Source organism: Eriocheir sinensis, chromosome 40, assembly GCF_024679095.1.
Source record: "Eriocheir sinensis breed Jianghai 21 chromosome 40, ASM2467909v1, whole genome shotgun sequence".
NCBI classification, from domain to species: Eukaryota; Metazoa; Arthropoda; class Malacostraca; order Decapoda; family Varunidae; genus Eriocheir; species Eriocheir sinensis.
In genome coordinates this window covers 10,000,352-10,013,623 of record NC_066548.1, presented here as the reverse complement: position 1 = coordinate 10,013,623, position 13,272 = coordinate 10,000,352, and the positions used below count along the sequence as shown (strand labels likewise).

At 43.2% G+C, this 13,272-nt stretch overlaps 1 long non-coding RNA gene across 2 annotated transcripts in view; it reads left to right on the top strand.

Moving 5' to 3' along the window:
* The window catches only part of LOC127009339 (uncharacterized), a 42,476-nt gene that overhangs the window by 16,081 nt on the left and 13,123 nt on the right, over positions 1-13,272 (top strand). For both annotated transcript variants that reach the window (XR_007761881.1, XR_007761880.1), the window contains exon 4: positions 9,908-10,012. This is a non-coding gene — a long non-coding RNA (uncharacterized LOC127009339). The remainder of the gene's footprint in view (positions 1-9,907; positions 10,013-13,272) is intronic.

The window sequence follows — 13,272 nt, the reverse complement described above, 5'->3', positions numbered from 1 at the left end:
TATTGTTGAGTCCGTTCCTCTCTCTCCCTTTTAGGTTATTCTCGGTACCGAATGACACACACACACACACACACACACACACAAACACACACACACACACATAATTTGGGGAACATCAAAGCTTTGTGGGTTGGTAATAGTGGCGCTGGGTGTGTGAAGCATGTGAGTGAAGTGAGTGATGTACGTACCCTTCTCTCTCTCTCTCTCTCTCTCTCTCTCTCTCTCTCTCTCTCTCTCTCTCTCTCTCTCTCTCTCTCTCTCTCGTTTACCTCTCCATGTTTATCTGTTGCTTGTTACTTAAGAAAGGGAGGGAAAAGGAGAGTCGTGATGATAAAAGGAAAATAAAAGAGGAGAATAAAGGACACAGAAGCTAAAGGGAGAGACTACGAATAAGAAATGGAGAGGAAGAGAAGAAAGTAAAAGGAATGGTAAAACGAAAGAGTTGAAGGATGCAGGAGGAGGAGGAAGAGGAGAGAGAGAGGAGGAGGAGGAGGAGAAAACAAACTCTAGGAGGCAAAGACAATGAGGAGGAAGAGGAAAAGAATAACGTAAAGTAAGGATAGAGGGACATAATAGAGATACAATCAGGAGAGGAGATTAGAATAAGAGAAATAGGAAATGAGGAAAAATGGAGTGGAAAAGGAGGAGGAGGAGGAGATGTAGGAGTAGAGAAGGAGGAGAAGATAAAAAAAAAGGAAAGGGGAGAATAGAGGAAGGAGGAGGAGGATAAGGAAAAAAAATGAAAATACTTAAAAATACAGCAGTAGGAGAATAAATTAAAAAGACGAAGAATAAGAAAAGACAAGTGTGATAAGCAAGAGGAGAAGAAAGAGAGAAATTGACGACTTTGCCCTTTCAGTAAACAGAATAACTCGCACATTTTTTCATAGTCGCCGCTTTTGTGTCCATCTCTTTCAGCTTTGCCTTCCACGTCACGAGCAGCTTAACTTCCGTGCCTCTCCTCTTCCTTCCGCATCTCATTCCCCCCCTTGGACGCTCCCCTCACTGGACGTTCCTCCCCTGACCCAGCCCCCCTCCCCTGCACACCCTCCTCCTCCTCCTCCTCCTTCTCTTCCTCCTCCTCCTATCGACCAATTAGCTTGACATCGATTGTTTGTAAGTTAATGGAGACTATCATTCGCGACAATATGGTGAAATTCTTCGAAGAAAATAATATGATAAATAATTCGCAACATGGCCTCCGTGGTAAACGTTCCTGTTTAATAAGTCGGTGAGGCAAGTTCGGTTACTACGAAATCCGTGCTGATTATCAGTTATCAAATCATTTGTTTCGAGGAACGTGATCACTTTATCCCTGACTATTTTTTCGAATAGTTTAATTAGGACAGGCGTAAGGCTGATAGGACGATAATTACTGGCTTGTTTTTTCATCTCATTTTTTTTTTTAAGATCGGGGAAACATTGTCTGTTTTCCACGCAAGAGGCACGCTTGCCTGTGCTAATGATCTGTTGATTCTAGCTGTTGGCTACATTCTCTTAATACGCGAGGAGATAAATTGTCGGAAGTGTTACACATCGGAAACAATAACAGTCGTGTTCAGTACGTAATGAATGGCCAACAACTTTCAGCAATAAGTATAGAAAAGGATCTTGGAATCACTATCTCAAGCGATTTAAAGCCCAGTCAGCATTGTTCAGAGGTAGTTAAAACCGCAAACAAATTGGTTGGCCTCATCGGACGAGTCTTTAATAACAAATCGGAAAAAAAGTAATATGGAAATTGTATAATTCGCTGGTTCGACCCCAGCTAAAGTACTGTGTACAGTTTTGGTCTCCCTATTACAGAAAAGATGTAGAAAAGTTAGAGCGGGATCAACGGAGAGTAACAAAAATGATTCCTAGATTGATAGATTTATCTTATGAAAGGCTTAAAGAAGTAAATTTATTCAGCCATTCAAAACAAGGAATGCTAGGCGATCTAATAGAAGTGTTTAACATGTTTAAAGGATTCAGTTATATTAATGTGGAAAATTACTTTACAATTGATCGATCAAATAGAACAAGAAGAAATAACAATCTCAAGATAAGTGGTAAAAGGTTCTCATCGCACGAGGCCAAACTCTTCTTCAATCGAGTCGTTAATGTTTGGAATTCTCTACCCTGTGATGTCGTTGATAGTACAACAGTTAATATTTACTCATTGTCGTAATAACGTTAAGTTCTTTCGAATTCTGGTGTCCTTGTCCGTTGTTATCGCCCTGTTAGTGGTAGCAGTAATGGTTCTTTTTCCTTTCCTGCCAGCTTTGGCTGGAGGGATGGGGGTGTGGGGAGGAGCCTTCGCCTTTGCTGTCCTTCATCTTCCACCTTTGATTACATAGTTAGTGTAGCTTGTCACAAACAGCCTCGTAAGGACAATCAGGTCTGCTGTTGTTTGTTTTTCCTTTGTGTTTCTTTGTGTTCATCCTGCTTCTATTGTGATGTGTTTGTTTTGCTTGGGGCTTCCTGTTCTCCCTTTGAACTTGTCCCCCCCTTTACCTGCCCCCCCCCGAGAGAGAGAGAGAGAGAGAGAGAGAGAGAGAGAGAGAGAGAGAGAGAGAGAGAGAGAGAGAGAGAGAGAGAGAGAGAGAGAGAGAGAGAGAGAGAGAGAGAGAGAGAGAGAGAGAGAGAGAGAGAGAGATTCATCCTTTATTCTTCTTTCTTTATTTACTAACCTCCTCACCAACCCCAACCTTCCCTCCTCCTCCTGCTCCTCCTGCTACACAACTCTTCTACTTTTTACTTTTTCTCCCCCTTCCCTCCCACTCTCTATTTGTTTATCATTATGCGTGTTTCTGCGGAGGGATGCGTCTGCTCGGGATCTTCTTTACAACGCCGTGTTTTCTGTTTCCGCGGCCAAAGGGAATACGAAAGAGAGAGGGAGAGGGAAAGCCACGCACGTGTTGCTTTTCTGTGGCCTCTATTCTGTTTTCTTCTTCCCATCTCCGCGGTCAGTGCTCTGAGAGGGCCCACGCGGAGAACTTACTTACTTAGCTCCTCCACTGACAATACGTGACCCTGAGCAAAACTCTTTCTCTTCGCTCACTCTTCTCTTTGCAGCAGAATTTACATACGAAGAATATCCTTTAAAAAGACGTAGAGCTCTTTTCCTTGCAACTCTCAAACACATATTCTTGCAACACAACATGTTCTGATTCGTTTTCTATATCACAACACAAAGCAACACAGTACTGGAACACTCACTCAGTCTTTTGGAACACATTTTCTCTTCCAGTGTAACTTATTATCATGCAGCATAAACACAAACACTCATAAACATACACCTACGTCCTTAGAAACACAGCAGCACAATACAACACAGGGTAACACATTCAGTTAATTCTTTCAATACAATACATTTCCCTTCGTGCACCTAACACAGTATAACTATGTATTTTCGAGCTGGGCAATACAGAATACAACACAATGCAACAACAAATCCTCATGTAACACAGTCATGCTTCTCATTCTGTAATACGACAAAACGTATCGTTCATACAACACAATATCTTACTTGCCCCTTTGCACAGCTTTCACCACCAACACAATGCAACGAAGCTCCCTCTGCAACACGATAACACATTTCCTCTCGCAACACAACGTAACGACTTGCTCTCTTGAAACACAACACTTATATACCCCTTGAAAAACAGTCATCACACGAGATACAACACATTCATGCAATAGCGCAGCATTACTCTTCTCATGCAACACAATAACACAGCAATATATACACTTTTACAAAATATTTCCTTCGAAACACAACACAACTAATTCTCTTGGAGCGCAGTAGCACACCTGCCCCCACAGCAACACTGCAAAACAAGGCAACCAACTCTTGCAACACGATAAGCCAACTAATTGCCCTTTACAGCACAAGACCACCTGCTCCTCGCAACACAACACATCCACATACAGCTCCCAACATTCACACACACATACTCAAAACAAACTCAACTCATTATATTTCAACCGCAAAACACAACCACTTCCACCAACACAAACAACAACACAACACTAAGCTTCTCCTCTCAAAACGAAACAACACACCACAACACAATAGTTTCCCCTCCCCAAAACAACAACACAACCACCACCACTACTACGACCATGAGCCTCTCCCAACACAACACGACACAGGAGACCCAGCAGCTGCACAAACACCTCTACCGTTACTGTCGCAATACTGCCTTCTAATGGGACTGTGCAGGAGGAGTTTTCCGCGTGAGCAACACTAGCCACTGAGAAGCTGTTATGTTGCGGGGTAATTACTGGACACGCCGGCGCTACGATCTGTTGTTTGGGTGTAGCGGCGGAGGGTCTATCGAGGTATGTGTATCGAGGAGGAGACTAGGAGGATGAGGGACCGAATGACGTAATGAGGGAGAGAAATGGGAAAGGCTTAGAATGATTTCATTGCGGGAGAGAGGAAAACAAAGGAAGGGAAACGTGGAAAGTGATAAAAAACGGAGAAGGAAGAGGAAGAGAAGGAAGGAAAGAAGAACGTAAGGAAGGAGAGGAATGGGAGATGATTGGGATAGTTAGTGTTATTGGGGGAAAGAGGAAAAGAGACAGGTGGAAAGTGATAGGAAATGAAGAGGAGGGGAACGAGAAAAGGAAAAAGAGGAACGGGAAAGTAAACTAAGGATATCATTGAGGGAGAGAGGAAAACAAGATATGAGGAAGGTGGAAAATGATAGGGACTGGAGTAGGAAGGAAGAGGAATGGAACGAGGAAAGGAAGGAAAAGAGAACGTGGGAGCAATGAGAAAGGAAATGAATGAAATGAAAAGAATGAAAGAGAATTAATAGTGAGGAAAAAATTGAGAACATAAGAAGGAGGGAAAGGAGAAATAATGAAAGGAGACGAAAAATATGGAAGGGATACAATAGGAGAAAGAATATTGAGCACATGAGAAGGAAATAATGAGAGAGAGAGAGAGAGAGAGAGAGAGAGAGAGAGAGAGAGAGAGAGAGAGAGAGAGAGAGAGAGAGAGAGAGAGAGAGAGAGAGAGAGAGAGAGAGAGAGAGAGAGAGAGAGAGAATAAGGTAAGGAAGACTGCAGAGAACATGAGCGAAAAGAAAGAATGTTTGGAATATTTGCCATTGTTCCTCCTTTATACTCCCCCTTCCTGTTGCTCGACCTCGTTTTCTTTAACCTCCTTTCTTCCCCGCCCTTTCCTTTTTAGCATTTTCTTTGGCGTCTCATCTTTTTTTCGTCTCTTCCGCTCTTCCTTTTACTCCTCGTCCTAATAATTCCAGCGGCCCCAGACTGTCTCTCTTCCTCCCTCCCTGCTTCATCTTCTGTCTTTATCCTCCCTCTCCTCCTCCTCCTTCTCCACTTCCTTCCTCTGTGCCTCATCCTCTCCTCTTTCTCATCTTTGCCCTCCTCTTCCTCCTTTACTCTCTTACTCCTTGCACTATTCTCTCCTCTGTTTATCATTGTTCGCCTCCTCCTTTTCATTGTCGTCCACCTCATCTTCTTTTTCTTCCTCCTTCTCCGTCTCTCCCTTTTCCCTCTCCCCGAAAATGTGTAACACTCCTAAGTGGTAATATTCTCAACATTCTTTTTGATTCTAGTGTAGCACGTGTGTGTGTGTGTGTGTGTGTGTGTGTGTGTGTGTGTTTGTGTGTGTGTGTACGAGTCTTCAGATTTGATGCCCTATTATGATATATCCTTTTTTTTCCTTCGTCTCAATTGCTATCTTGAGTCTTTCCTTCAATATCTTCTTATTCATCTAGCATTTCAATATGAGCAGCGATTTCTGATTAAATATTTTTCTAATTGTGTTTCGTCCTTGACCTGCCAAGTAAAGTGCAAAAGGAAGAAAACTTTTGTCCAACTAGTTACGAAAAATAGTTGTTGCGGAAATCATAGCGAAGTGCCGGCGGTCATTTTTCCTTCCAATTTCGCCCTCCAGAGCACGGCCGCCACGTACAAGTGCTACTAACTATATCGCAATGTCACCAAATTTCAAGGCTCGGCTACCTGGAAACGCTGAAAACCTTGTACAACACGACCACGAGGAGGCACGTTCCTGTGCCCAACACACGACCAGCTGGCACGCCGGAGAGGGGAGGGCGAGCCGGCTGAATTACTGTCCCTGCATGGCTTCCTGGGGCCAGATTCTCAAACATTTCTGCGGCCAAGCACACACATTTGGCAAGGCTTTCCTAGGAGTCTTAGGTATATCCAGGGGTAGTTTTATGACCCTGTTGGTACTCTGACCTTTCCACTGTACCATGAACCTAAGTAACTCTCATGAGGACCCGATTGATCTTGTCGACCTTTGGGAATAGTTGATGTGAAAGGTGGAAGCGTCTGAGAATGCCGACCTCTGCCCTGGTGCCGTCTGGTGGAGAGCCCGTTCCCTTGCAGTGTAGCCTCGCCTCGTTATGTACAGCGCGTGCCGGCCGGTGCGTGTAGCAGAACTGTGACTGGCTGTTATTGTTGCAGGGCCTTGAGCTGAGTACACGGCGGGGAGCGACCTGGCCTATGCTAAATCTGACCACCCCTCCTGTGTCGCCAATAGCTACGTGTTCAGCGTTTGCCTCGATTTGCGTCCACTTGGAGTAAGAATAATAATGATAATAATGATGATAATTCCAGTTGTGGTCGGTGTTTTAAGCATACTGCCGCCCTTACCGTGTCGTCATTGCCTGTTCAAACATGCATCGATTTGTGTCCACTTGGAGTAAGAATTATAAGGGAAATAATGATAATTCCAGTCGTGGTCGGGATTGTAAGCAGAATTCAGCCTTTTATTACGAAGAATGAAAAATCAGTGCGTTGATTATGCCAACTAAATAAGATTGCGCGCTAGACGAACTAATTGGTAGACGTGAAAATAATGAGGATAAAAATAATGTTGAAAGCAGAATTCCGTCTTTGAAACCGAAGAATGAAACATCAGAGCGTCGTTGATTCTCCCAACAAAAAAAGATAGCACTGCCGAGATGTAGACGAAACTTTCCCTCTTTCGGGGAAGGCAAATAGGCTTCGAACAAACCCGGGGAAGTAAAGTTTGTCTTTCACTCAGCACATGAACTTTCCTTGCTAACTTTTTAGACTTGCTTTACTGTTTCCTGCGAGCTATTACAACGGTATACGTGTGTTGCCCGCCGCTGTTTGCCGCCGGTATAGCGTCAACACAAATACCTAGATGTTCAAAGGGAGAGTGGGAGAACTGCTCAGGTACACACACACACACACACACACACACACACACACACATACACACACTACAACCTCTCTCACCTCCCACCCACACACACATATTCATAGCCCCTCACATCCCTTTCACACACACACACACACACACACACACACACACACACACACACACACACACACATCTCCGGCACTTTTTTTTCATCGTTTTCGCAAACTTTTCTTCGTGATATTTCGCTAACATGGCTCTTCCCTGACGATATGAGATGACGGGAAGCGGGAAAAGAAGAGAAATAAAAAAAAAACACGCCCTGACAGAAAGAAGAAAAAAATGTCCTCAGTGCACCGACGACTTCGAGGAAAATTGCTTTGTCGTGTTGTAATAAAAATAGCTTTGGAAAACTCCTCTTGCGCCTTCCCTGCATTGCTTGTTCCCCTCCTGACCGAGTCTTGTAAACGAAAAATTACGCTTTGCACGGATAGAAGAAGGAAGACTTGCTATATCTTTTACGTGTGTGTGCGTGCATGTGTGTGTGTGTGTGTGTGTGTGTGTGTGTGTGTGTGTGTGTGTGTGTGTGTGTGTGTGTGTGTGTGTGTGTGTGTGTGTGTGTGTCATTCCTCCCCTCCCCTATTTTGAGTTCTCAACACTCGTGACTGCAATGATTTGGATATATTTTTTTGCTGTGTTTTGAATGCAAGCGTCGCAACGGCTGCCTTAAAACTGATGTAGCAGAGAAGTAAGTATGTGTATGTGTATATGTACGTATGTATGTATGTATGTATGTATGCTACACCTGGGCGAATGTTTAGTTAAGCTTATTTACCTAATCTAACATAGCATACCTACCCATCAGATTTCCTACTCATATATTTTCCTACCTTCCAACCTTTTTATCTATCTACGTTTTTGCCTACCTTCCTACCTACCCACCTACCTTCATAGCTATTTACCCTTTCACCTAGTTATCTTTATACCTTCGAACCTATTGATCTATCACAACTATCTATCCACTTTTCTACCTACCTACCTTCCCACCTGTTTAATAATCTACCTTCCTACCTACCTACCTACCAATATATATCCCTACCTATCGCCATACCTACCAATACTTTCCCGTTTAGTACAGAGTGAACGACCTGACACTAGTTCCCCCAGTAGGCGTGATGGGCCAACTCAACTTGTCGCATATAAATTAGGGCTGATATAAGTTGGAGGCATTGAATAAATTTATGGATTAACTTTGCAGTGACAGCCTGACAAACGAGGAAATGCTGGCGCCCGTGACGTGAGTGAGATGCAGCGCGCGAGTAAATCTGGCGTGTTAGTGAACTCTGCCAGCCGGCCACTAGTATTGATGAATGGAAAGGCATTACTTGTGTGTGCTGGGGGGAGGGACCTTGAGTATGTGTGTGGGTGGGGGAGAGGAGAAGGAGGAGGGACTTTTGAGTATATGTTTGTGTGTGGGGAAGGGTATTAGATGTGTGTGTGTGTATGTGATGGGGTGTGGTTGTAGGGGAGGGAAGGGGTTTTGTATAAATGTGTGTTTGGGGGGTTGGAGTATTATATATGATGGGGAAGAGGAGTATTAATTAGGTCGGTATTATAAGACATTATCGCTTCCCACATCAGCTATTTATAAAGGTCAAAGAAGGGGTCAATCGGGTTCTCATGATTTTTTTGTAGGTTCACGGTACAGAGGGAGGGTCAGACTACCACAAGGGTCATAAAACTACTACTCGAAATGCCCACAACTCCTACGAAAGCTTTGTCAAATATGTGTTCTTGGGCGACGAAATGTTTTATAATACGACTCTTAAGTGTGTGTGTGGATGTGTAGGTGTGGGTGTGGGTGGATAGATGCGGTGTTTTAAGGATGGAACCTAATTCTCATCAGGTATGGACATCGCACCTGAGCTTTTTGTATTTCCTTTGTATTGCGACCACTCTCCAGAAGCCACTTTTTTATCATTTCATTCAACTAGACAATCTCGGAGGAAGGAGGTGGAAGTGGGCGGCATAAACAGCAGCAACATAATTAAAAAGGAAAACTATTATCCTTAGAATTCGTCCATGTCATCCTAGGTCTCGGTCTTGTATTACTGGGTCAAATAATCCTTGCTTTGCGTTGGTTAGGAAGCAGGTTGTTGATGTTTTCTTCTTTTTGCATATGAAGGGAAAGTTTCAGTAACATCAGATTTACATAGTTAGATTAGATATGCCTTTCAATGTTTTTTATTTTCAATTTATTAACGAATCATAACTTGTAACTTTTTGATAATGTACAAGTTGGTCGATCATTCCGCTAGACAAAGGACTGACTGACTTCTCGTACTGTTTTCTTTCTTCTTTTATATTTTACGACTCCAGTAATGTATAACTTTAAACTTTCGGTGTTTTGTGCATTAAATTTAGTGTTTAGCGCATTCGTAGAGTATGCTGTGTAGTCTTGCAGGGGTCCGGTAACACATAATTCATATTGTTTCATTGGTGTGTGCGTGTAACATACTACTCGATGTATTTTATGAAGTATTTGTATTTGTTCTATTGTTGAACTCCAATAACATATAACTTTTATTTTTCAATGGTTCTCGCATCTGACATATTATTCATTGTATTTTATGTAGCATTCCATGTACTATTGTGGGGCTCAATAACCCACCTTCAATTTTTCAGACGCTTGTGTGACTAAAATAAGTATTCAGTGTTTTATATAAAGGATTCTGTGGACGTATTTTACAGTGTTTGATATTGTGGTGCCGAGCAAGGAGACGCAAGCCATCCGTCCTTGGGTCCAGTCATCGCTCATCGGTACAGCCGCCTGCCGCATTCGACGCCCCGCCTCAAGTGAGTGTTACTGTGCACGGCTCTGACAGATCTTTGTTTTCTTTGTTATCACGGCTCCGACGGGTCTTGGTTTCTCTTCGTTGCTGTTACTTGTTAGAGCCTTATTGTTCCTCTTTGTTACTACGACTGAGCAAGGTTTGTGTCTCTTTTTGGTCCTCTTTGTTGCTGTTACTTGACCAAATCTGTACTAGTCCTTATTTATGTTACTACGGATGGAGTGGGTCTTTGTTTCTCTGTGTTACTGCAACCACTTTGAGATGTATTTCCATCTTTGCTACTCCGGTTAGGACTACTGCCACTACTACTACTACTACTACTACTACTACTGCTACTACTACTACTACTACTACTACTACTGCTACTGCTATTATTACTACTACTTCTACCACTAATACTCCTCCTCCTCCTCCTACTCCTCCTCTTACTACTACTACTACTACTATTACTACTACTACTACTGTACTACTACTACTGTACTACTACTACTACTACTACTACTACTACTACTACTACTACTACTACCATTACTATTACTATTACTACTACTGCTTTTACTACTAAGTTTTGTCAGCTGTCATTACACACACACACACACACACACACACACACACACACACACATGGAAACTCTGGAAATCAAAAGCAGTCAAATATTCATTCAGATAAAACGTACATTGGAAACAAAACAAATTGAACTAAAACGTCAGCTGAGAGTGTCAAGGAAGGTCCGCCCCGCCGTTAAATATTCCTGCAGGCCATTGAACGCCTAATCCCTCGTAGCCCTCGCGTAGGATCGAAGCCTTTCATAAAACTCACATTCTCTGCGGCGTTAATCCGGGTAATCCCTGAGAGTCAAGGCCGAGCGAGAGGGCGACCAAGGCAGAATGTCGAGTACGCTGATTCGATGGTTCTGGATACTTCTTTTGCCTGTATTTTTTTTCCAATGACAGAGGCAGGACATGAGAGAGCGGATACGCAAACTGATCTGTAGAAGTGATCCTTGAATTAGTGTGTCATGTAATACGCTAAATTCGTTGCTTCTGAATACTTTGAAGAGGAGTTTCAAGGGGTCTTTGATGGGATTTTTGCCGTGTGATGTACTAATTCGTTGTTTGTGAATATGTTTTGTCTTCAGTATTTTCTTTTTAGTGGCAAAGGCAGAATACGACAGAGAAAATTAGCAAGCATTATGTAAAACTGATAATTGAAACGATCTTTGCCACGTGATGCGCCAGTCGTTGTTTCTAGATATTCTTTTTTTTTTATTATTTCTCAATGGCAAAGGCAGAACAGGAGATAGAGGATATGCACCTAATAAGTAAAACTGCTCTTTGAAGTGATATTTGACAGGTTATGGCCAAATTCGTTGCTTTTGAATATACTTATCTTTTTTTTTTAATAGCAAATGCAAAGCAGGGAAGAGTGGGCACGAAATCATTGTGTAAAATTGGTCTCCGAAGTAGTCTTTGTCCTTTCATGCTCCAAATCTTGTTCCAAAGCGCAGATAACAATAGGTATTATAGATAATAGTAGGTTAAAAATGATCTGTGAAGTGATCGTAGCGATGTACCTAAGGCGCCAAATCCTAGTAAAAAGACATAGATGTTTTTCTTTACAGTAAAGTAAAGTAAAGGAAAGGAAAGGAAGCAGCTCAAGGGCAAAAAATAAGTAATAATGAGAAAAAAAGTCTGCTAAACACTTCCCCTATAAAGAGTTCAGATGAGTTGCCAAAAGAGAGGTCAATTTCGAGAGGAGAGATGTCTCGATGCTCTCCTCTTGAAATAACACAATGAGGGATGAAAGCACCCCAACACGGAAACGGCAGAGAAAGCAGGAAGGCAAATAAAGTTGAGAGAACAGAGGGAAGCAAGTCCGAATGAGGAAGTCTGTAACTATACTTTTACCGAACTTTATACTGGTGAGCGTGTTCCTATTGCGACAGACGAAACATACATCACTAGAACCGTCACGAGTTGAAGGATACTTTGATGGGGTTGTCGAGTGGAGTTCAGTTCAGCTACGTTCAGTCAAGTGGAGAGGAGACCGCATCACAATGGCCTCCCTTTTGTGGCTGCTCTCTTGTCTCTCCTTGTGTTGATGTTCTAGTCATGTTTCTCTCTCCTTGAGCAAAACATCACTTCTCCTGCAAGGTTCAGATACGTTTAGTGGCGGGAAGAAAGTCTGACAACGGCCTCCCTTTCGTCGATCCTCTCTTGTCTCTTTGTCTGCCGATGTTCTTGTCTTGTTTCTCTCTACTTGAACAAAACCTCGCTGCTCGTTCGAGGTTCAGTTACGTTTAGTTGAGTGGCGGGGAGACAACATGACAACGGGCTCCCTTTTGTCCTTGCCCTCTTGTGTGTTAGGAGTGTCAGAGTTCTGTCTTGTTTCTCTCCTTGAGTAACACTTCGCTGCTCGTTCGAGGCTCAGTTACGTGCAGCTGATTTGCGGGGAGAAATCCTGACAACGGTCTGCCTCTTGTCGGTGCTCTCTTGTCTCTTCTTGTGTCGATGTTCGTGTCCTGTTTCTCTCTCCTTGAGCAAAACTTCTTCCTTCTTTAAACTATGAAGCTGGGTAGGTTCTTGAAGGTCAGTTTTATTTTATTTTTTTTATTTTTTTTACGTCACGGCCTCTTGCGCCGGTAGGCTTCTTCCCGGTGGGGCTTGATGGTCGGCCCAAGGCTTCTTCTCGGTGGGGCCTAATGGTTGGTCCAGCCCGTTCTGGCGCAGGCGAGTGTTTATTGTGGCGCCATCTTGCATTGGCTCATGCTGCCCACCCGGAGCTCATCTTTAATCCTAGAATCTAGAGTCCGGGTTGATAGGTGGTCTTCTGGACAGCATGTGGGTAGTTTTAAGCCACTCGGCGGCGGTTGAAAAATCCCAGTTTGGTGGCACCGGGCGGGGATTGAACTCGCGTCCTCCTGAACGTGGCGCCGTCACTCTGTCGACTCAGCCACCGCCTCCCCCTAACCTGCCCCGGAAACGTTCTTTTTACTGTGTTTTCTTCCCTCTACCAAAACATCGTTCTTGTTAAACATGTATAGATTCTTCAAGGCCAGAGGAGCTTCAGAAATGACCTCTTTACTGTGTCGTTATGTATCTTGTTATGGAGGTATTCTTTATAAGTCTGGGAATATAATCGTCCTTTGTTAACCCTAAGCTCTAAAAAAATTTCAGGGCCAGAAGTGCTTCGGAAACGCTCTCTTTACTCTATCGATGTGTCTCGTTAGGGAGGTATTCAATTAATGGCCAGGAATGCAAGCGA